General features: G+C 38.0%; 1 protein-coding gene across 4 annotated transcripts in view; it reads left to right on the top strand.

Annotated features, from left to right (window-relative positions):
- Nucleotides 1-4626: 4626 nt before the first annotated feature.
- RFX3 (regulatory factor X3) overlaps nucleotides 4627-21635 on the top strand; it is a 105520-nt gene continuing 88511 nt past the window's right edge. For 3 of the 4 annotated variants that reach the window (XM_017808272.1, XM_017808268.1, XM_017808273.1), the window contains exon 1: nucleotides 4627-4920. The gene's annotated coding sequence lies outside the window, so the exon portion shown is untranslated. The remainder of the gene's footprint in view (nucleotides 4921-21635) is intronic. The other variant, XM_017808270.1, reaches the window with a different exon arrangement.

Here is a 21635-nt window from a genome sequence, read left to right as displayed (position 1 = left end):
AATGGACCAAGCCAACTTCACCTAATCATAAACAACACCCAAATATCAGTAGGCATTTGGAGAACAGGTACCACATATAGCTGGACTACGGATATGCAGATCATCAGGTAAGAGGGGACATCCACATCACAAAGGGGATAAGTAAAAAATACTCAAGACACTAGTGAATGACTTGTTACGGCTATAAGACAGCCTAAGTGTAAGACTGTTTTGTGTACTAGTATTTACCCATTAGATAAGTAATAAACAACTGACCTAAGTAGAACTGTTTGGTCATCTGTGCATTTACTACAGTATCCAAAAGAACCATGGTAAGCAACCAGACATTGCAGCGTCTAGATCTGCACTAAGTTGCCTATCCCTTAACATCAACATCTGTACATATCTCCTTTGCCTTCTTCCCTCTCATTATGAGCACTCATAGGAATGAAAATCACAGAAATTAATGGGACTAGACTTCCAAGAATGCAAAAGGGCTTGTTTCTTTGTATAAAATCTGGCAGACAGTTGGGTCTTCTTGACAAAAGATTTTGTGAAAGATGCTGCAAAAAATGATACTTATACATATGTTTACGGTGTGCTTGGACAAATTCTTGGAAAAGATTCTCTGATGTTTACAAAAAAAGACTAATCATGAAGGGTTCAGAAAATCAGTAAGCTGAAAATCGTCATAGGGTGGCAAAGTTAAACAAGTAAAATGCACATATATGCTTGCTCTTGTACTTCTCTAGGCATTAACTTATACCATCTGGACCAGTAAAAATACTGGATTTGATGTACCGAATCAGTTTGATTGTTTTCACACACCTTACTTCAGTATTTTGTGTTGTCTTTTGTACTGTTTCATAAGATATATAGCTACTGTGTTCTGTACAACATGGCTGACAGGAATGCATTATGTTATATTTCAGATATGCTACAAATGACAGAGCGTATCTAAAAACCACTGGGAAATGCAAGCAACCTATGAAGTGGACCTAACAAAATAAATTTAAAAAAGGGAAATGTTGTATGAAATTACTAGACAGCTAATTATGACTTTTTAAGAAATATCCATGTAACTGTTGAAAAACAAAAACTTAAAGCATTATAAATCCAGTATCAGAAAAAAAGTTATCCATTGAAGTAGTCTTTCTTCCACTACCATTCTCAACATCAGAAATTACAGTAGAAATTCCTGCATATGATGCCAATTCTTTTTTCCAGAGGTGTTAAAAGTTTTGATTCTGACAACAAAAAGCAATAATTTTTACAGTCCATGACCAACTTCTGTTCAAGCCCTCTGTTAGTCCACTGGAGAAAAACTTTGATTATATTCTGATTATTCCTTATCCATATAAGAAGGTATAAAATTAATTGAGATATGCAGCATATTCTGTATCTAAATATAAACCACAAGGCTTTTAGCAATACAATCACTTCTAATCAATAGTGCTTTCATATTTCAATTTGGCAGGTTGTTTAATACTGTTACAAAAGTTCTATGAAGTGACTGAATATTTTAGTGATTATCTTTCCAAGTTGACAAATTCAAAAAAAAGGAGATAATCTCTCAAAAAATTAAGATGAGACATGTTCTTTGATCAAGATCAAACTGATAAAATGTTGAAACAAAAATCTATAGAAATTTATTTGAAATTATTTGAAAGAGTTTCCATTAGATCCTGAGTACCTCTGCAAAATAATTTTATAGATGGAAACATGTCCTAGTTAGGACAACTGAGACCAGTTCATCATGGTATGGGTGTAACCCAAAACTGTGTATTCTATAGCCTTCCATGCCATTTCCCAGAAACTGTTGTCAATGGACTATTCGCCCCCTCTGCCCATAGAGCCTGACTCCTCAGGCTATAAACTAGGTGTTAAGAGGCCTGTGAGACAGGAGGATGCTCTTGTCCTCACACCCTTTGTGGAACTCCCCGCCCTGAGGGGAGTATTGAGCATTCCTGCCTGAACTGGAGGATATATAATCTTGGAGTCTTGGAACATTTTTAACCACTCGTGGGATCCAGAAGGGAGACTGCAGTTCATCGCTCTCAACCTCAGCTGGACTGCAATCACCACTTTTGACCAGACTGCAACAGCTCTCCCACCAGTAGGTTTTTCCCCTCTCCCTTTACTTTGGACTCAAGCGGGGCCCAGGGAACACCACTTTGTTCATGCCCCAGGGTACTGGGTTATACATTTGGGTTTTGTGGGTTAAGACCAATTGTTTGTTTGTATGATTGTACTTACTGTATTATTTTAATAAATTGTTATTCTGACTTATAATCTCTCCTTTGAGTTGGGTTCATTTCCCCTGCTGGTTAACTCTTCAACCAGCACAAAACATCAGAACATTGAAATGATTAAATAATTTTCGTGTAACAAAATTAGCTGCTTCCCTTTGACACAGCAATTGATCATGTATTTATAGACTGAACTGCTGGTATAGACTAAAATATTTTGCAAATACACTGGCTCGAGGAAAACGTTTACTGATATTTATAAGCCTATATTTTAAATTTCTGCCAAGACCTTGATTTGTTCTTTCCACACATAATGACACATAAGTTTCATGATTTGAGTAAAAAAATTAACTGCCCAGTGGTTTTATCCTCCAACTTTATGGCATTTACCACAGCTCACCCCGCTCATGTTGCCAAGAACATAACCATGCAAGTGACAACTGACACAACAGAAAAGACATCCAGAAGCAAAACACTTTAAGTCAATGCTTTCCTTAGCAACATGGATGACACGAATGTTGTTAAAGCTTTTACCAGGGAACTGGGTCACATCACTCTGGCAATTTTTCTGGTAAAACTACTCAGCGTCCAACACCCCTTTTAGGTCTTTTACCTTGTTCATATGAAATTTAAAATTCAATGAAAACACAAATCCTCAAACATTTCCATGTACCACAATACCAGCTAAATAAACGTACCCGTATTTGATGGATAGATAGAATGAAAGATGCTTATAAAAGTACCTTTTACTATCAAATCAATTAAATGCATTGCTATATATTGTTATTAGATTGTTCATACCTGTGTCCCATTTTAATGTTTCTGATTGAAAAGGCTAGTGATGCAAGTTTTATTAATTCAAGATTGTTGTGTTATAGACTTAAATCTCTGTCAGTTAAGCCGTTGTTCCTATATACTTTAATATTTTCTCAATATTTTCTAGTAAATAGTTTTTACAGCTATAACGGCTACACAGGGTCCTGGGAATCAGAGTAAATCAATCAACGTTTTGAAAATGCTTCTGTGGTATGTAAAGCAATTTCAGTTTGCTCCTGTAGGGACAGGTGAAGTGGGGTGGTTGCAGGGCATGCCACACAAATGTCAGGTTCTTGTATGTGAAAGATGTCAAGACTGGTAAAACGTGTTGGTGGAATATTTGAGGATACAGACCAGTACACAAGGAACGGTCATGAGGGAATGCCAGGGTTTACATGGATTACAGGCAAGCATTACTGGCTGCACTGACTGCAGCAGCTGTGTATAGAGCTTCAGAGATACTTTGCTGCGTAAGTAAAGGGTTGCAGACAGGGATGCACTGGGACTAGAGATATAAAGCTGTGGCCACTAGATGTGTGGGTACTGTGTACACAAACAGCCTCAAGGTCTCCTATCCCCCAAGAATACTTCACCTCAACATAGACATGAATTTCTTAATGTATACAGTGAGGGTGGTAGAGTTCTGGAACAGGCTGCCCAGGGAGGTTGTACAGTCTCCCTCTCTAGTGACATTCAAAACCCACCCAGACGTGTTCCTGTGTCACCTGCTCTAGGTGACCTTTCCTTGGTAGAGGGGTTGGACTAGGTGATCTCCAGAGGTCCCTCTCATCCCTAAAAATTCTGTATACACCTGGAACAAGCGGACACAGCCTGTCAGGAACGCAGTCGGCTACCACACCTAAGCGGTAAGCTCCCTGGCGGTGTTTAAATAAAGACTGGATGTGGCACTCAGCGCCATGGTCTAATTAACACGGTGGTGTTCGGTAACAGGTCGACTCGGTGATCTCAGACGTCTTTCCCAACCCAGTTGATCCTGTGACTCTGTGCCAGCAGGGCACCCGCGGCCCCATCGCCTGCACTCAGGTCGCAAAGGCAACGTGGGCCGAGAGCGGTCACTGGGCACGCCGGGGCCTTAGCTGGGCCCCCCGCAGAAGCCCGGAGACCGGCGGGACAGGCGCAGCGGCGGCCGCATTCCCCCTTCCACCACCGCCGCCTATCGCCGGCGACCCGTTCCCGGCCCCCCTCCCCTTCGCCCTCCTCCTCCTCCTCCTCCTCCTCTCGCCCCTGGAAGATGGCAGCATGGGCCCGCAGGCGGAGAGGGAGCGTAGATACCTCCGCCATCTTGGGGCGGGCGGGACTGCGCCGCCGGGCCCCTCCCGCCGGGCCTCCACCGGAAGTGGCGTCAGTGGCCCCCGCGCGGCCCCGCCCCCCGCGCGGGCCTCGCGCCGCCGCTGCGCTCCCCTCTGTCCTCCCTCCGCACTCCCGCGCGCGGCACAGAGCCGGGTGGGCGCGCGCCCTGGGCCGGGCGGGAGCGGGAGGGAGGGGGGGCATCGCCCACGCCCGCGCGCGCCGGCCGTTACCGCAGGCTCCGCCCCTTCCGGGGCGCGCGGCCGCGCCGCCGCCCCCGCCTCCCTCCGTCCGCCTGCCGGTCCCTCCCTCCGCGCCCGCTCTCCCTTTTGTGAGTTATAGCAACCGTTGCCTTGTGAGTCGAGCGCCATAGTCACCGTAGTCCTGGCGACTGTTACCCATCAACAACAGCCGCTCCGCGCCCGCTCCTGCTCCTCCTCCTCCTGCCGCTGCTCCGCACCCCCCGCCTCACCGTCACCCACCACCACAACAACAACAACAACAACCGCAGCCGCCGCCAGCACCAGCAGCGACAGCGGGAGCGCCGCCGCAGCCCGCCCCGGCACAGGTGAATGCGCTCGGCGGGCGCTCCCCGGCCCTCCCTTCTTTTCCTCCTCGTCCTCCTCCGCGCGGCATCCAGGCCCGGGATGCGCCCTCGCGGCTCTCCCGTGCTCGCGGGGCGCGCGAGGCACCCCCGGCCTCCCCTCCGGTCTCCCCCGGCCCCGGGAGCGAGGCGCGGGGCGGGAGGGGGTGCGGGCACGGCCGAGGGTGCTGGGGCGGGCAGCGGGGAGCGGGGCCGGCCCCGCGCGGGTGAGCGGCAGCACAGGCTGGGCGATGCTGCGGGACCTCTGGGACAATCGCTAGGATGCGGTGGGTGTGCGTCCGGTTCGGGTCTCTCGATCGTACGGGTCGAGAGATGGAGGAATCGGCCGCAGGCGAAGGCTACTGGCTTTAAACCCGAAAAAAAGCCAGTTGAGGTTGGGAGGAAAGATGCAGCCGGAGACGGATCCTGTAGCACAGCAAGAGCAGGGGTTGTTTTTCCCCTTTCACGTACAGGGGCCTTGTTCTGATTTAATGTGACTACTAAATGTTGCAGGTTTTTGTGAACTTGCTGTATCTTTTAATGATAGTCTCCTACTGTCGATCAGATCAGCTACTCTTTTTTTTTTTTGGTGCTTTCTGTATTAATTTTTTTCTTTTATTCATAATTAGTGTTGCTGTTTATTTTAGTGCAGTCTACATTTTCTTTGTATTGTGAAGTGCGTTTTTGTTTATTCATACCCCCACCCATACACACACGGAGTAGCAGGTTGGTTTTTTCCTTATTGCACTCCTTTTACAGGGAATTGTTTTTTAAATAGTGCTTTCATGCTGCCAGTGTAGTATGGAACTGTGCATGTGTAGGTCTAGTGTACTGCGCGAGTTACGTTCATGTGGAGAGAATCCATTTCAGTTTCCTTAAACTCTCCACAATGATGGCAATTCAAGATCCTGACTGCAAGTTTCAGTGCTGAGGATCAAAGAAAGGAGAAAACAAGAAATAGTATTAAAACAAAGTCTCTGTGATTTTGCTATTGCTGTTGTGTTTCAAGAGTGTGTTTGGAAAAGAGGGAAGAGGCAGCTTTTTACCTCTCGAGATGTAGTAGAAATCGTATTATTAATGAGTATGGTTTGCTTTGTATTTTCAGTCCAAAATGCTTGTTTTCTTCATCCTTTTTGTGATTGCTTATTAGGATCTAAAGATTTGTGTTGTCAGTAATGTCAAATCATACTGCATTATACTTTTTGAATGCTTTGGATGAACTGAATTTTAGGCATCTTTTATGGCAGTGAAATTTTCTTAACATCTCCATATCTAGTTGCACTCTCTCCTTTGACTTGTCAAATCATGTATTGTTTTGGCAAGCTTTTTTACTTTTGAAGTCGTAACTTATTTATTTAGTAAAATAATTAGAAGAAAATTATATTCTCGTTTTTAATCTAAAACCTACATTTTAATTGTACATACATGTTTTCCATTTTTTTATCTTTAGAACCCTGTGTAAAATGCAGGATTTCTCATTACAGTTTCAGCTACAAGATGCTTATTTTGTCCCACATTGGAACTACCAACGAATGTGGCAATTTTTTAAAGCGAGTATTGACTACAAAATCTGCTAAGTAGTTAGTGCATTGTTGATACTAATATTTCTTGAGGTAAGGCACATTAGATCTGTCTTTTCTTTTTAATGTATATTTCATGGGTCTACAATGACTTAGGAAATAAATTATTTTGACTAATGATCAAAAGTCTTTACGTCATCATTATTTTATTATTTTACTCAAAGATTAAACCACTGCATGCTGATTTTCTAGATCCTACTGTCAAATATTTTAAAGACATTAATAATTTTTAGTGCGAGTTTTAGGATGGTATCAGTTATATGGCACACTTAGAGCTTGTTGCATTTGTTATTATTTTCTTGGTTCATTGGTTTTTAAATAATTTCTGGCATCTACTGTTGTTGAAAAGAGAAGATGTCAGCTCTGCACCATATCTTTCTTGAGCAGTCCTCTTGGAGTGGGACAGAATACTACTCAGGATTGGGTTGTTCCCAGGGTATTGAAATCTCTTTGCAGAACATGTATCCAGGCTGCTGGGTAGCAAAGGAAAGCGCGTGCGTGTCTGTGAGACCAACTTTGTTTTAACTCTGTGAGGAGGCGTACAGGTCTTAAAAATTATCTTAAAAGCACATGATTTTGTCTAAAACCAGCAACCTTTGTAGTACTATTTAGCTCCATTTTCTTTAGCCAGGTACTGCAATTTGGAAAATAATACTTTAGGTATCTGAGAAAAGTACTGACTCCTTATTATCACTGAGATACTGTAATGACCACAGATGAGATCCTCATTACGCATTCTGATTCCCTAATGCCCACAGCTAACAAAATAGTTGGTGTTTGTGATGCTAACCAGTGTTTGAAAATCAGTTGGCTTGTGTGTTTTTTTTTTTTTTAACACATAGGTTTTCATGACTTATGTGGTGTAACTACCTAATGGTTTTTCAGTGTATCCAAATGAGCCAGTCAGGATTTTACGCTCTGTTGTGTTACTAGTGAGCTAAACCTACATTGTGCTACTGTGGAGAAACCCTTTCAGTAATGTAGTGTAGGTAAATGAAATGGGAATCAAAGGTACAATGCCATTAAAGAGTTCAAAGTCACGGTGCTTTATTTGATAATTAGGTTCAGCTTTGTTAGCACTATCCCATTTCTTGTTCCTGCCTGATAGGGTAGTTTGTTAATCACAGAACTGCCTACAGAAATAAATATTGCAGTTTCTTTCCATTTACTAAACTTTATATTGAGAAAGAAGGCTTTATCACTGCAGTTCTTTTTAGTGTTCTAGCTAGTGTTTCTGATTTTCATGCTTTATTTTGAGAGGCTTTCTTTGCTCTTAAAAAATTCTCTATTAGTTGTATTTTTACCTGCAGTCTCCAAAAGCTTACCATCTGCAGGTAAGTGTCATGAGGAATGCTTAAAAAATGAATAGGCTTTAAAAAATACATGTGACTATTAAAATACTTTTTAAAAATAATTTTCAGTTGAAAAGACATGTTGTGAATACCCTACAAATACAAACAGAATAAAAAATAAGCTTTCAGTGGCAATGTAATATGCATGTAGTGGGAGTTTCATTTCAAAATCAAACTCCTTGTCAAATGAATGTGTTAGAACAAAAGAGCAGAATGTCTTGAAATTATCAATGAAAATGCTTATTTTTTTATTAAGAATTAGGGCTGAAAAAATTAGTGAGGCTTTTAAAATGTATAGGCTAATGTTTAAGAAATTTTTTTCTTTAGCCACAAATTTTATTATTTATGTATTTTGCCTACAGTTTGTTGTCAATCATAACAATACTTCTCTTTTCTCACAGATGCTATTGTACCCATATTTTGGAAATTTAAGGATCAGTACATACACTGATTTGGCTAAATCTAGTTTGTTAGAGACAGATGGCTGATTTAAACAGGTGTCACTTTCATTTCTTTTGCCTTGTGTTGAGTCTTCCAGAGGTTTACAAAAGAGCTGCCTAAAGCAGATGGTGATCTCCACTTCTGTGATTAGCAAAATGTACTTTTGTAAGAGATTATTTTCCTAGTGACTAGGTGTATTTAATAGTTTTATGTGTCATATCAGAGTTTGTGTTTTGTTAAAATGTCGTATCAGAGTATGAACTGTTCCATGCAGTATAAGCGTCATTTTTTTTAATTCTTTTCTCATTGGACTTTGAAAAGAGATTATTTGGATGTGAGATTTAGCAGGTTTTGAGTGTGTGGATAGGTGTAGTCCTAATAATTGTCATTCTTGCAAGTCCAAGAGCAGATATGTTGCTTCGTGTAACATTTTGTTTCATTAACTTATTTACCTTTTTTTACTTATAGAATATTCCACTTTAGAATATTTTTTAATAAAAATGACCTATTATTAAGAACACAGAGTTAGCTTCAAACTTCTGTCTTTTTTAGAATTTTTTTTCTGGTACCCTTCTGTATTAGCACACCTGCAGTTTTCTTTCTTTTAAATTTTTTTATTCAGCACTTAAAATTTTCTCAGTTACAAAAGATTTTAATAAGAAAGCATGAAAAAGAAGTTTGTTTTCTGATAATTCTTTGGTATTTTTGTTTCTAAGGGTTTCCTTTTTCTTTTTTTAATGTTGTCTTTTTTGTAACAATGACTGGTGTTTATTGTTAGTTGTTTTCTTTCAAGTAGATGCACCAGAGGGTGCTATGCTATTTGAAATACAAAACTGAAAGCAAATTCTAAAAATTCTTTCTTTGAAATACATTGATAATGCATATGGGATTTGAATAAACCTTACTGAAATTTTCCCACTTTCCTCTGTGCAGTGCAATATAGCAAACTTAATGTGTTGACAATATTATGCTAAAAATCTTAGATGATATTGGCTGCTCCGTATCTGATTATGTCTGTGTGTGTAGATATACACACACACTTATAATACAATTTCTGTTCATTGAAAGAGAACAAAGATTTGTATGTAAATTATGTCTTTATCACATATAGCTCAAACAGTGTATACTTATTGAAGTACTGCATGAACTTGCCCGAGAGACGTATGTATTTTGGAGTGACTTTAATTGTATGTTATATTTTTCATTTATAAGTTCATATTCACATTTTATGTAACTTGTTCATTTATACCTGAACCCTTTTTAAAAAATGCATTGCTGCATATAGATTTTCTTTCTTTCTTTCTTTCTCACTGCAACTCTTCCTGGAAGAAACTGAGGTTGAGCCATACCCGCATACTCCTGAATTGCAAAAGAGGCGGGATATTTTTCTCCATCAGTCATTAGTTCTGGGAAAGAAAACCACCAACCCCCTACCACTCAAAACAAAACAAAAAACCAACCAAACAAAAACCAAACCAAACCCCAAACAGCCCCAGGCTCTAGAAGTTTACAAGAACCACTATGTTTTATTTCAAAAATTTCTCTGTGGATATAAGGACCTCAGAGATTAGAATTTAGTTGTAGTAACTTCTGTAGTTTAGTAATACCTATTTTTTTATCACACACTGTAAGATTAATAAGGTAATATTGGTTTTTCATGTGTCATGGATAGTGTGTCTAGTTCAGTGTAATTTCCCTTTGGAAACATGTGAAAATGTACAGGCTGGAGTTTGGGTAGTACACCTTAAATTGCTTGATTTTTGCACACTACCTTTAGTTGTTTTACATGTTCCACTATGGCAAGTTGTTTGGTTTTGGTCCCCTGACTTCAGTTTTAGTGGCCTAAAATCCAGAAGTGGTGGTTAGGCTATATGTAAGTTCTGTTTGATAAAGAAATTTCCTGGTTTACAGTATAAATTTTAATGAGACTGGGAAGTTTAATTTCTAGCAATTCAGACTTCCTGTGTAAATACCTATCTTATTTCTAATTGGTCTTGTTTAAATTCTTGGATGACATCCATAGCAATGCTCTGAGAATGTCAAATGTATATCAGTAACTGAATTTTAGTATACTTGTAATATTTACGCTTTTATTCATTCATTAGAGAGAGGAAAAAAGATATTTAACACTATTTTTACAGGTCATTTCATTCACCCATGGACCCAGTACATTGACTGTATCTCAGCTTCTTAGACCATCTCTGAGTAAACAATGTGTGTAGTTCTTTCATTTTCTTCTCATTGAAGTCTGATTTCTAATAAGGCAAGAGCCATGGATTTAGATTTTGTTCAGGATTTGGATGCTGCCTCTACAACTAATGACTCAAAGCTGTGTTTACTGTTTGTCTACGAAGTAAATGGATTCTCTCTTCTGTTTTACTACCTCATTATAATTAATCTAACAGTGCTTTCTCTTACATACCACCTCAGGGATGTTTTCTGAATGCTTAAACTCAGTGTAGTTAAATCATGCAACATTGCAAAGTAGAAACAGAAACAAGCAAATACGTTAAAATGTGTAGTATGTCACTTTGCAGCTGCCATCGAGTCAGATTATTCTACCTCAGTTAAGGTGTTCTGGATTTGTGGGTTTGGGTTTTTTTGGTTGTGTTTTGTTTTGGTTGGTTTTGTTTGTTGTTTGTTTGTTTTTTGTGTGTGGAGGTGTGTGTGGTAACTTTTTTTTCTGTGCTGTTAACCATACTTCCCTTGCAAAGAATTGGAAAAGTGTAATAGGATTCTGAGCCAGAACTGCTTACAAGACAGTTATTAAGGCTATAGAGGCTATTTATTATGCTTCTGTGGACCAAAATTCAAAAAGACATTTTTGGCTCCAATGACCTAGTTCATGTTTGCTGAATTTTCAGGTGATGCATTGTATATTGTTTCTCTAATAACTTTAGTCTGGTTTTCTCTCCCCACTCCCCTCCCCAAATGTGCCTGAGCCTGGGGCAGGGAGAAGGGAGAGCAGTCTTGCTTATTTATCTCCCTTAATCTGACAGTGATATTGGATGTTTACAGGGTTTCTGAAGGGTTTAACTTGCTCGTGGGTTAGATGACCAGGGTTGTCAATTTGAACTTTTGTCTTTTGGTGTGGTCTGTTGCAGATAATCCATAAAGCATTTTAAAATGTTGCTGTTGGACTGTGTAGCTTCATCTAAACAAAACTAGTTTCTATCACCTGAGCTTTTTCTTCCTTATCTTATGGTAGCATTCTGCATTGCAAACAGCTGAGCGTGAAATTGACAGGCAAGTCTAAGAGAGTTGAACTGCAAAAAGTAACAAGTATTTACTAAGGAGGACTAAGTTCTACTCACTATTGTTAGGTGAAAGGAAAAATAACAGAATAACTGTAGTTCTCTTGCCATTGGAAGCAGTGATTAAGGTTAGGATTTCTTTCATATGTTAAATGTCTCATAAATATGAAGATTCATTTTTTATTTAACTGCTGCAAAAAGTATTCATGATTGTCCATCTAAACCCCTAACTTTTTATTCCAATAAGATGTGTGCTGTATTCTTACCTCTTTATTGTTCTGTGGCTTGAGAAGAGAGACAATAGAGTTAGAGATTTAATGCAGGAAGAATGTTTCCTCCTTCCCATATTTGCTGATGATATGCATACTGTAGTTCTTCCATTATGTGGCTATACACAAAGGATTGTTAATTTGCCTTTCTAGTTAAGGTTTTATATACTGTGTTTATTATTGTGATTCAATGTTAATTACTTTGTATCTCAGCAAATTTGGAAGATACAGTAAAGAAAAAGCTTTGCCTTAGAACTACTTGCTTTAATTGAAAACCCATACCTGCTTTTGAAAGTATTTTTTAGAAAAATAGTTATTCTATAATCACTGTTTTAAAACCTATTTTATTTTATCCACTCTATGTTAAACCACTTCATCTGAGTTGCAGTTTGCAAAGGAGTTGATAAGTAACTCTTCTACATTCATTGTATTGTTTTCCTGTCAAATTTAGTAAACAGACAAATGTAGAATTTGGTATGTTTTTAGTTCCTCAGAGTTGATTCTGTGTAATAGTAATAGCAATTCCCTGTGACTTCTAGGAAGATTATTCGTTGGAGTTTCTGAAAGTTGTGGAAGCTCTTCTGTTGTTTTAAGGAGCAAAACATGCTTAGTATTAAACCACAGATTTAACATAATGTAATTATTATTTAATCGTAAATGGAGGTAAGTAGCACAGAAATGTAGATTCCATTCCCTTATTTTGTGGAAATACTTTTTTGCTCAGACTCTGGGTTTTGAAGTGAGGCAAGAGTGAAAGACTTAAGATAAAAGTACAGCTCTTCATGGTGTTGTCTCTTTCCAGGTCCTTTCTAACTGATGGTTGTCCTGAGTTGCTCAGGTTTTCTCCAGTTCTGAGACTCTTTTGTACTGTAAGGAGCACAGTCCTGACAGGGTGTTTCAAGGGACAGTAGTGGGCAGGTAAACGTGTAGAGATTTGGTGCACTGAGTCTGTGGTAATGTGGAGATGAAAAAGGCTTAGGATTTTGCAAACCTTGGGCTGGTTTACAAAATTTAGGTTTTGTGAGTGAAGCACCCTTTGTTAGCACACTTTGTCAAACTGAGGAAAGGTTTATTTTTAGTAGACCGAGAATTAGAGTTCGTCCTACAAAGCAATAGCATAATTTATCATGCAAATAGTGACTGTCTTATGGAACAGACCTCCTAGTGTTTTAAAAGTTGTGAGTTTATGCTGGTTCAGTTGCATCTGTTTGGTGTGGTGGGTTTTTTAATGCTGTTGTTTCAGCAGTTAGTAGTTAACCAGTATAACCTTAGGAACTTTTGTGGTCTGGGATATCCAGATTTCAGTAGTGTCTTATATCTAAAGTTGTTCGTGGAGTCAGATCCTACTAAGATTTAAATTTCAGATATTAAATTTACCTGGTATGATCCTGATATGAGTCACTAAGTCAAGTTTCCTGTCTTTAACAGGAAGGTTAACAGGTTCGAAGGTGTTCAATATCTTCACTGCTTGTCCTTACTTTAGTATTTATTTCTTATCGAATCCTAAAGAAACTGACATTTCTTGACTTTAGGGAAAAGCTAGATGCAGGGTCATGACTTCAATGCAGTGACCAATTTTCTTGACCTAATGTGGACAGATTCTTCATGTGGCCTCAAATCACAAGTTGCAAGTCAATCACAAGCATATTTCAGGCAACCGAGATGAGGAGTTTTAGGATTACTTTGCACATGGAAGATTGCCTTTTAAGAGTTCCCACTGCTTGATTTCAAGTTGAAATACTAATATTTTTTAGAAGTATAACGTTTTCTTCCCACATTTTATTATATGGGAAAAGATATAGTGTCCAAAGGAGGAAGACAGATCTATGTGGCAGATAGGAAAATGGAAATTCTGTTTTGGTAATCTGTGATAGAGGAAGGGAGGGGTGTGTGTGGAAAGTTTTGATCAGAAATGCTATAGTACTTGTCCCAGAGTCTGTAGCGTAGGAATGGCAGGCAGCATAACAGGGTTTGGCCATTAAAAATGGCCAAGATGTAACTGAGTGTTAATAGTGGGGATTGAGATGTTGATTCATAATATGTTAAGTCCACTAATAAAATTAGCTGTGTCATCTCCATAAAACAAGCTGCCTGGTCACAAATGTAACTTTATTTTATAGCTGTGCTTCTGAACTCCCAGTCCTCTGCTCTCATTGGCTAATAGTTATATTTTGTTTTTAAAAATATGTTCATTTCACATGAAGTGCTTCTGCCTTTCACATACTAATTCAAAAGCTTTTTATGTACTCTTATTACAGCATTTAACCTGCTGGTATGGAAATGATTTTGTTTAGTAAAGGAACAGAAGATGCTTAGGGTACTCAGTGCAGTATGGTGGGCAGTTTGTGGTTTATTTGTATTTGGCTCATTGGGCTTTTATTCCCTTGGAGAGTGAAAGAAATGTGGCAGATAATTTCCCAGGAATAACAATCATCTAGGAGGACATTGTATGATAACCTAGGTGGTTCAGCCTTGTCAAATGGAGTTACGTGTTTTAGGGCAGTGAGTAAAACTGGTGGTTTTCACATCCCTGACTGGTATGTCATTTCTGTATTGAGTATATTTTCTGGAATAGTCTGTTAACTGTCCTTCACAGGGTGTTAGAAAGCACATCTTTTCTTACAGCAAACATACAGACTATCTGTTATGAACACAGTAATTTTGTGCTACTTAGTAAAATCTAGAGCAAAAGCAGTCACTGAAAAAAAGACTCTTAGCCTACTTCTACAGTAATATACTGGCCAAAATGGAGAGGAGTACCAGTCCTGTGCAGCTCTCTAGGGCTTCACAGACCCATAGCTGTTAGTCTGCAGACTACCGACTGGGGATGGTGGCTGAGACTACAGGCTGGATGAGACCCTGAACGTATGTGGCAGGGTGCCTTGGCTGTAGGGAAGATCCAAAGTGTCTCTTGGGCTGTATGAACATGAGTATAGGCAGGAAATAGAGGGAAATGCTTATCCCATCTCTCTCTGCATTTATTAGGCAACATTTACGTCCATCTCTAATTTCGCGTTCACCCTCACTCTCCTGTGGCAGTGGGAACGATGTTGGTAAACTGGAGTAAGTTCAGCAGAGGCCCACTAAGACAGTCAGGAACTAGAGCGCACAGGTCTCCAAGGAGGCACTGAAGGACCTGGGCTTGTTCAGTCTGGAGAAGAAAAATTTCAGGGATCCTAACAGCAGCCTTCCCTAATACCTAGTTCCCAAATATAAGGAGGTCATCAAGAAGATGGAGCGAGGCTTTTCACAGAAGTGCATCGTTGAAGGATGAGAGACAATGTTTCTTAGTTGAAACACTAGACTGGAGTTAAGGAAAATATTTTTCCCCATGAGGACAACCCAACAATGTGTTGAAGTTTTCCCATCTCTGCCTTTGGAGATTTTCAAGCTCTGATAGGATAAAGCCCTGAGGAGCTGGTCTGATGCCAAGTCTGAGTCTGCTTTGAAAAGTGAGTTGGACTTGGGAGCTCATGAAATCCATATCAGCCCAAGCTATGCTATCGTTTTACTTGTGATTCTTGCTCTACAGCAGAAGTTCCTAGGTTGGATCTAGTTTGTCTTCTTGTTGGCCAGTTCTGTTGCAACTGACTGCATTTGCAGGCTTTTTGTTGCAGCAAAAGAGAAAAATAAATGAAAAGAGGAAAAACGGCAAACACCATTTTTGTTGGAAGTTATTTAGACTTTTGAAATAAATTGGATCATTTCCTGTCTTTGGTGAAACAAATACAGGGGTTTTGGTGAAACATTCTATATTTGGCTAACTGCCTGGTGATTTGTAAGTGGTGTTCAAGATATATAAAAGCCAGGAATCTGAAGAGGGTTTTTTTTGTTATGTCTAAAATATTTTCCTGAGCAGCTATATCCCTGCTCATTTTGATAAGAATTGAATTGGGTCCAAAAAAGAATTTGGGAAGCAAGGATGATTGTTTTTGAGCCTCTATAAAGAGATGTTTGTTTAAAAAAAAAGTTTGCTTTATCATATAGCTGCAAATATAAAATGAAAAATGGAGATCAAGAGCAAGGGTCTAAGGAAGTGCATATCGCAGTAACTGCTATTGGTAAAGTCAGAAAAATAGTTTCATAATCAATGCTTCTGTTGATCAAAGTGGTTCTGTTTGAGGGTGTTTTGTTTGTTTTGGCTGAGGTTTGATCATGGTGTGTCATTCAGATATCAAAGTCCATAGCAAAATTATTGTATCTCTTACTCTTGTTTAGCACTGCTTGAGGGATAAGCAAAAACATATGTATACATTACTAATTATGATAAATATAGTTTTGATATTCAAGGCAGTATTAGAAGGTAATCCCTTTATAGAAATACAAATGTTTCATATTTGTTAATAAACTGAGTTGAATTGAATGATTAAGGCATGGATAAGCAAATAGATTGCTGAGACCTGGGTTTTTATTTTATTCATAATTTGCTAAATTTACCTCTGTCAAATTTGAGATTTTAAGTGGACGAGGGATGCAGGATTTCCATAATGTTTTCAGGAATCTTTTCCAAGGGAAAGTCCTTTTTCTGGTAGAATTAATAAGTGAATACACAGTGAAACTTAAAGTGTCCTAAAAGATCTAACACTATAACACAGTTAGTACCTTTTCCAAGTACCTCTGTTTTACTGTCAGTGTCTTTTAGAATGCTCCTGTCAAGTCTCATCTGACTTTTACAAGTCAATGATTAAAATGAATGTCAAGAAATTAAAGTGCTATAAATCTTGCTGAGCAAAACAAAGAGCTACCATAAGGAAAACAAATGGAATAAATGTCAGCATATCTCAAAAATTATATAAATAGTACTCTGTGTTGGTGTTGTATATCTCACAGTTTAGATTTTTACGTTCCTATACTGTAAATGAGATAGCCAATGGTATCTATTTGATAGTATTTTCCTGTTACTTAGCAATTATGGAAGACAATGCAATGATACGTTACATAGTCATATGGCTTTATTTTAAGACTCAGAAATCAAATTCAGTTTCTGCTGTTCGTGAAATAAATCTTGAATAAATATTGTCACTGAATGTTCTTTATATTTGAATTGGTTTTTTATTCTCTATCAGGGCAGTAGATTGGAACCTAATAAAACAAATCTTACCAAGTAATTATAAAAATGAGTTACCATTACCTTTCATTAAGCCATTTTTGAAAGTAATATTACTTAAACTTCCTGAGCGTGAAGCTTTTCGTCAGGTAATATGAAAATTTGTTGGGAATGTTTTGTAACCTTAGAAGCCAACAAAGAAACAAACATGCCCTGGATCCAATTGTGCCATTCTTAATATTTCATTTGTATTGTAAGTACGATTACAGTAAACATTGAGATTTGCTAAGTATTTCCTATTGTACTGTACCAGTTTGATTAATGAAATTATTTTTTTTATAATTAATAGAGTTCCCCCCTTTTTTTTTTTATTCCCATTTCTATCTGCTGATGTTTTTCATTATTCTTCACTGCATTTGGGTTTTACATTGTACTTTATATTTTTTCTATCTCAGTGGTTTTTCTTTGAGGGCAAAAGACCCCATGGCTAGATAAACCTAGCTAATAAGAAACATTATGCATATATTCATTTTGTGATTTCATGTTTTCACATGCTTTCTAAAGTCAATCTTAGCTAAGAGCTTAGAGAGCAGTTTCTTTAAGAGAAGTGTACTGATAAGTAAGGAGGATTTAATAATTTTAGAATATTGTTTATAAATATATGCCTGTAAGCTAAAAATATAAGTTGAAGTGGTTTGTTCTAAATCACACATGGAACAAAAATAAAAACATTGATTTCTATCCAAGAAATATAAGCTGTGGCTTGTATCACTGTCTTTTAAAGTGGTCAGTACTGTTAGGTTGGAAAAGCAGAACAGAATGCCGTGTTTGGAACTGTCTTCTACTGCAAGGTGAACAAAAAGCCAGGTGGTAGTTTCTCTGTATGTTTGGCTTTCAGAATTTTTTTGGTTTAATTTTGTGTGTATGGATTTGTATATATTTTCAATATAAAAATGCATTTAATCATTCCATGAGACATCAAAATCAACATTCATGATATTTTCTTGAATAAATATGTGCTTGTGAAAGCCAGTGTATTGGAAAAAGTCACACAGAAAACCAAAGGAGGTTAAAATCAATATCTAAATAATGTTTTCTGGTGTAATAGTAAATTTCAAGCATGTTTGGTAAAATAATTTTTGTAGAGTGAGGGTGTTTCTTTGTCATTTCTTTCAACATAATTTTTCGTGTATTTCCTGTAGGATTGCTGTTGCTGAATTTGCTCTCGAGAATAAATTTCTTACATAAAAAGAAAAGCAATAAATATAGTGAAATATTAGTCGCCTCATTACAGTTACTGTACTTTAAATCTATAGTTACTGTACTTCAAAATTATGGATACAAAGCAAAGAAGCAGATTTCAAAGATACTTAAAATTCAGATGATGGGGCAGAGTGAAGGATGTCTTCAGGACATAAAGCAGTATTTTAAAGTAAGGTAGATTTTATAAGTGTGTTTCCAAATTTCTGAATGTTTCTAAATTTCTAAATATTTCTTTTTTTTCTTTCAAATTAAAGTATATGCCACTCTTTAAGTCTTCATTTATGTCAGCAGTTTTTTCTTCCTTTGCAGTTTATGATTGTCCTTTTTTGCTGCCTTATTATATTATCATTGATGACAATGATATCTGCTTGCATGTATTTTGCAATTACAATTATATTTTACTATATATTTGATTATATAATACTTTTTTGCACTTGTTTTTAGTTATTAAGCTCTGCAGCTCAGTATCTACTGGGTTTTGGGTTTTCTTTCCTGTTCCATGTTGGATGCCTGGCTTACATGCGGTTTAATATTTAACAGTTTACCTGAGACAGTGAGGTGTGACAAGGCTGCTAAACATCACACACTGCTGATACATACCCAGCTGGCTGTAGGGATACCCTAAGGTACTGAGGTCTGCTTTCAGGGACTGCCTGATCTTTCTTTGCCAGCAGCCACTGGGGAACAGTCGTACATGCATTTGGTCTGGTGTAATTGTGGAGGTAGTGAATCCTAAGAAGAATCCTAAGAACAGGATTCTAGAATTATGGGAAAAATGTTACCTTCTTAAATCATCTTAGTCATGTGAAACAGTCTCCTAAAACCAAGGGAACGTTCAGCTTTTTTAGCTTCCTTGAATGGCCAGTTCTGAGTTATCTTCTATGATAAAGGATGGAGGAATCCTAAGCGTGTCCTTAAGTTCATTATAGCCAGATTCTGGTCAAATTTCTTTTATTAAACTGTCAGTGAAGACAACCAGAGTGTCTCATCAGATTGAAAAAAATCAAGGCCTTATTCTGTTTTGTGTAAAGAAAACACTTATGTCTGCAAGTTTCATTTGCCTCAATGACATTAAAGCAAATGTCACACTTACAGAAGATAATTTAAGGAAAAATGGTAGATGAACATAGCTTTGGATCTACTGTGTCTGTCAAAATCTTTCTTGTCTCTAATAAGTTCTTGGACAATACCAAAGTACTTAACAAGCTCTAATGAAATTTTGACTGTAAAACAGCTCAGATAATCAATACCTAGTTTTTAATTATAAACCTGTAGGTAGTTTATAGCATAACATGCTGTATTGTTTTAGCTGTATTTCTAGCTATATCTAGCTGATGTCCAAGCAGCCTGTCATCTCTGAGCTCACAACCACTAGGATAACTTAATATTGCAGTGATCTTTTCTTTATAGAATTATAAAAAGCAAACTAGCAATGGTGATTATACACAACAATTCTTTTTTATGGGTTTGGCTGTAGAAGTCAATGGAAGGTGTTTGATTCTGGTACTTGGTTGTAGACCCTGCTAGATTAGCAGCTGTTAACTGTTCTAGGCTAAATCCCTCAGTTACAGGGGATAAGACAAGTCCTTTGTGGTTTGATTGTTACTCTAACACAGGTAGAAAGTTTAGTTTTGCTTTAGAAGAAGATTGTGCAACCTTTAAATTCTGGAGAAGCAGCAAAGTTCGAGTTAGAAGACTTTGAGTTCATGCACACGTTCTGCTGATACTTGCTATTTTACCCACAACACTCTGAGATTTTTGTCTTCAGAACAGCGTTCATATTTTTCATTGTTTTCAGGTTTTCTCTAGAAAATATCAGCCGCTAAGTAGTACAAAGCATTTTGGGAAGGATAAATCCTAGCATTTCCTTACCCGAGTACTGTAGTCCATTTTGTGGTGCTGGCTGTTAAGTCTGTTGTATAGACAATCATTCTTAACATTTCCAATAACTTTTGGGACAGCGTGTTTCTTTCTTAAATTTGTACTCTTAGGGAAACAGGTTTGGTTTGGGTCTTTTCTGGTATATCTGTCCATCTTATTCAAAAGAGGGTTAGAAGTTTCAGAAAAACAGGTACTAACAAAATAATTTGTTTGAAAATTTAAGCAAAAATGGGTACTACCACTGAAGAAGAGGCAGTTGCAACTCATTTTGCACTCCCAGCATCCTGGAGAGTCAGTCAGCGCTCACAGTCTGTGCTAGTTTGTTGTAGTATGGATCCATTTAAAGGACCAAGCTGGAAGAAATGCGGCTTTCTTAATTCTGGTGCTGTAGAACAACTTGTTCTTTGGTGCAGGCTGGAACAGCCTCAGATTATTAGAATGAAAAGCCATAGTAATCAGCTCTTTTGTGGGTTATTTCTTAACCATTCTCCAGCAGATTTGCAAAAGTGTTGCTGAAAGAAATGGATCTGCAGAGATCTACATAGGTGTCTAATATCAATTGCATAATGTGTAACAGTGACAAAGACACAAAAAGGGAGAACTCAGTTTTACTGCAAATCTTGGAACCAGCTTACAATCTTGTTGGACATCTTTTGATACAGAGTATAAATATCAAGTATTATTCTGCCATTTTAAAGTTAATTTTAGGCCTTTCTTTTTCCCCCAAAGTCTCACTCAGTGATCTAGAATAGGAAACTTAGTGTATCGATCTGTCAAAAGTTTATTATAAAATAACTTTGCAGAGCACGTGAGCAACTCCATTATACTAGCTTGTTAGTATATGAAAGTTAAACTTTGAGGGGTTTGGAGTTTACAGACTCTAACTTTCCTAATAAATGAGAGATTAGGGGAAATGTTGTTTGCTTTGCTGTAGGATGCCATATAAGCTTCTGTGTAATTTTTTCTGGTTTTGTTTGTTTACAGTGTTCAAATCTGTTATTGTGACTTTTTTTTAAGCGTATGCCTGGAATTGGGGGTTGATTGAGGAGGGTGTTAATCTATTTAAATAAACTGGTTAGAGGCATAGGAGACCTGTGGTGTTTTCAAGGCTTCTCAGCCTGAAAGCGCTGCATAACCCTTTTAGGTTGCATAGCAACAGGCTCCTAGCAACAATAATAGATTGAATTTCCAATAGTGACTGGGCCGGATGTAATAATAAAGCAAGAGTACAAACAGTTGTCATGATTTTCTTTTCATAGGAAACTAGTGTTGAATTTAGGGAGATTCTGTTTCTCAAAGTGGCAAACCTCTTTGCAAAATGAAGGTAATCTTGAAAATTGTGGTACTGAACCCCTGACAAAGCTGTTCAGAATGAATGACTTTGAAGTCTAGTAGTTTCAAACATCGGAGAAAACAAAGAAACATTGAATGAGTTGTCAAGGAAAAGGGGTATTAGTAACCACTCTAAATTGCTTTTAAATCTCAACTTCTTTTATAAATTGGTCTGTACTGGACCTTCACAGAAGTCCCTAGCTATGCAGGTATATGTGTTGTTTAGAAAAGTTTGGAAATATCTTGTGAAGATATTGTAAAAAGAGTAATGAATAAAACTG

This window comes from Lepidothrix coronata, unplaced genomic scaffold (genome assembly GCF_001604755.1).
Source record: "Lepidothrix coronata isolate B3197 unplaced genomic scaffold, Lepidothrix_coronata-1.0 Scaffold22, whole genome shotgun sequence".
Classification (NCBI taxonomy): domain Eukaryota; kingdom Metazoa; phylum Chordata; class Aves; order Passeriformes; family Pipridae; genus Lepidothrix; species Lepidothrix coronata.
This window is presented reverse-complemented; position numbering and strand designations above follow the sequence as displayed.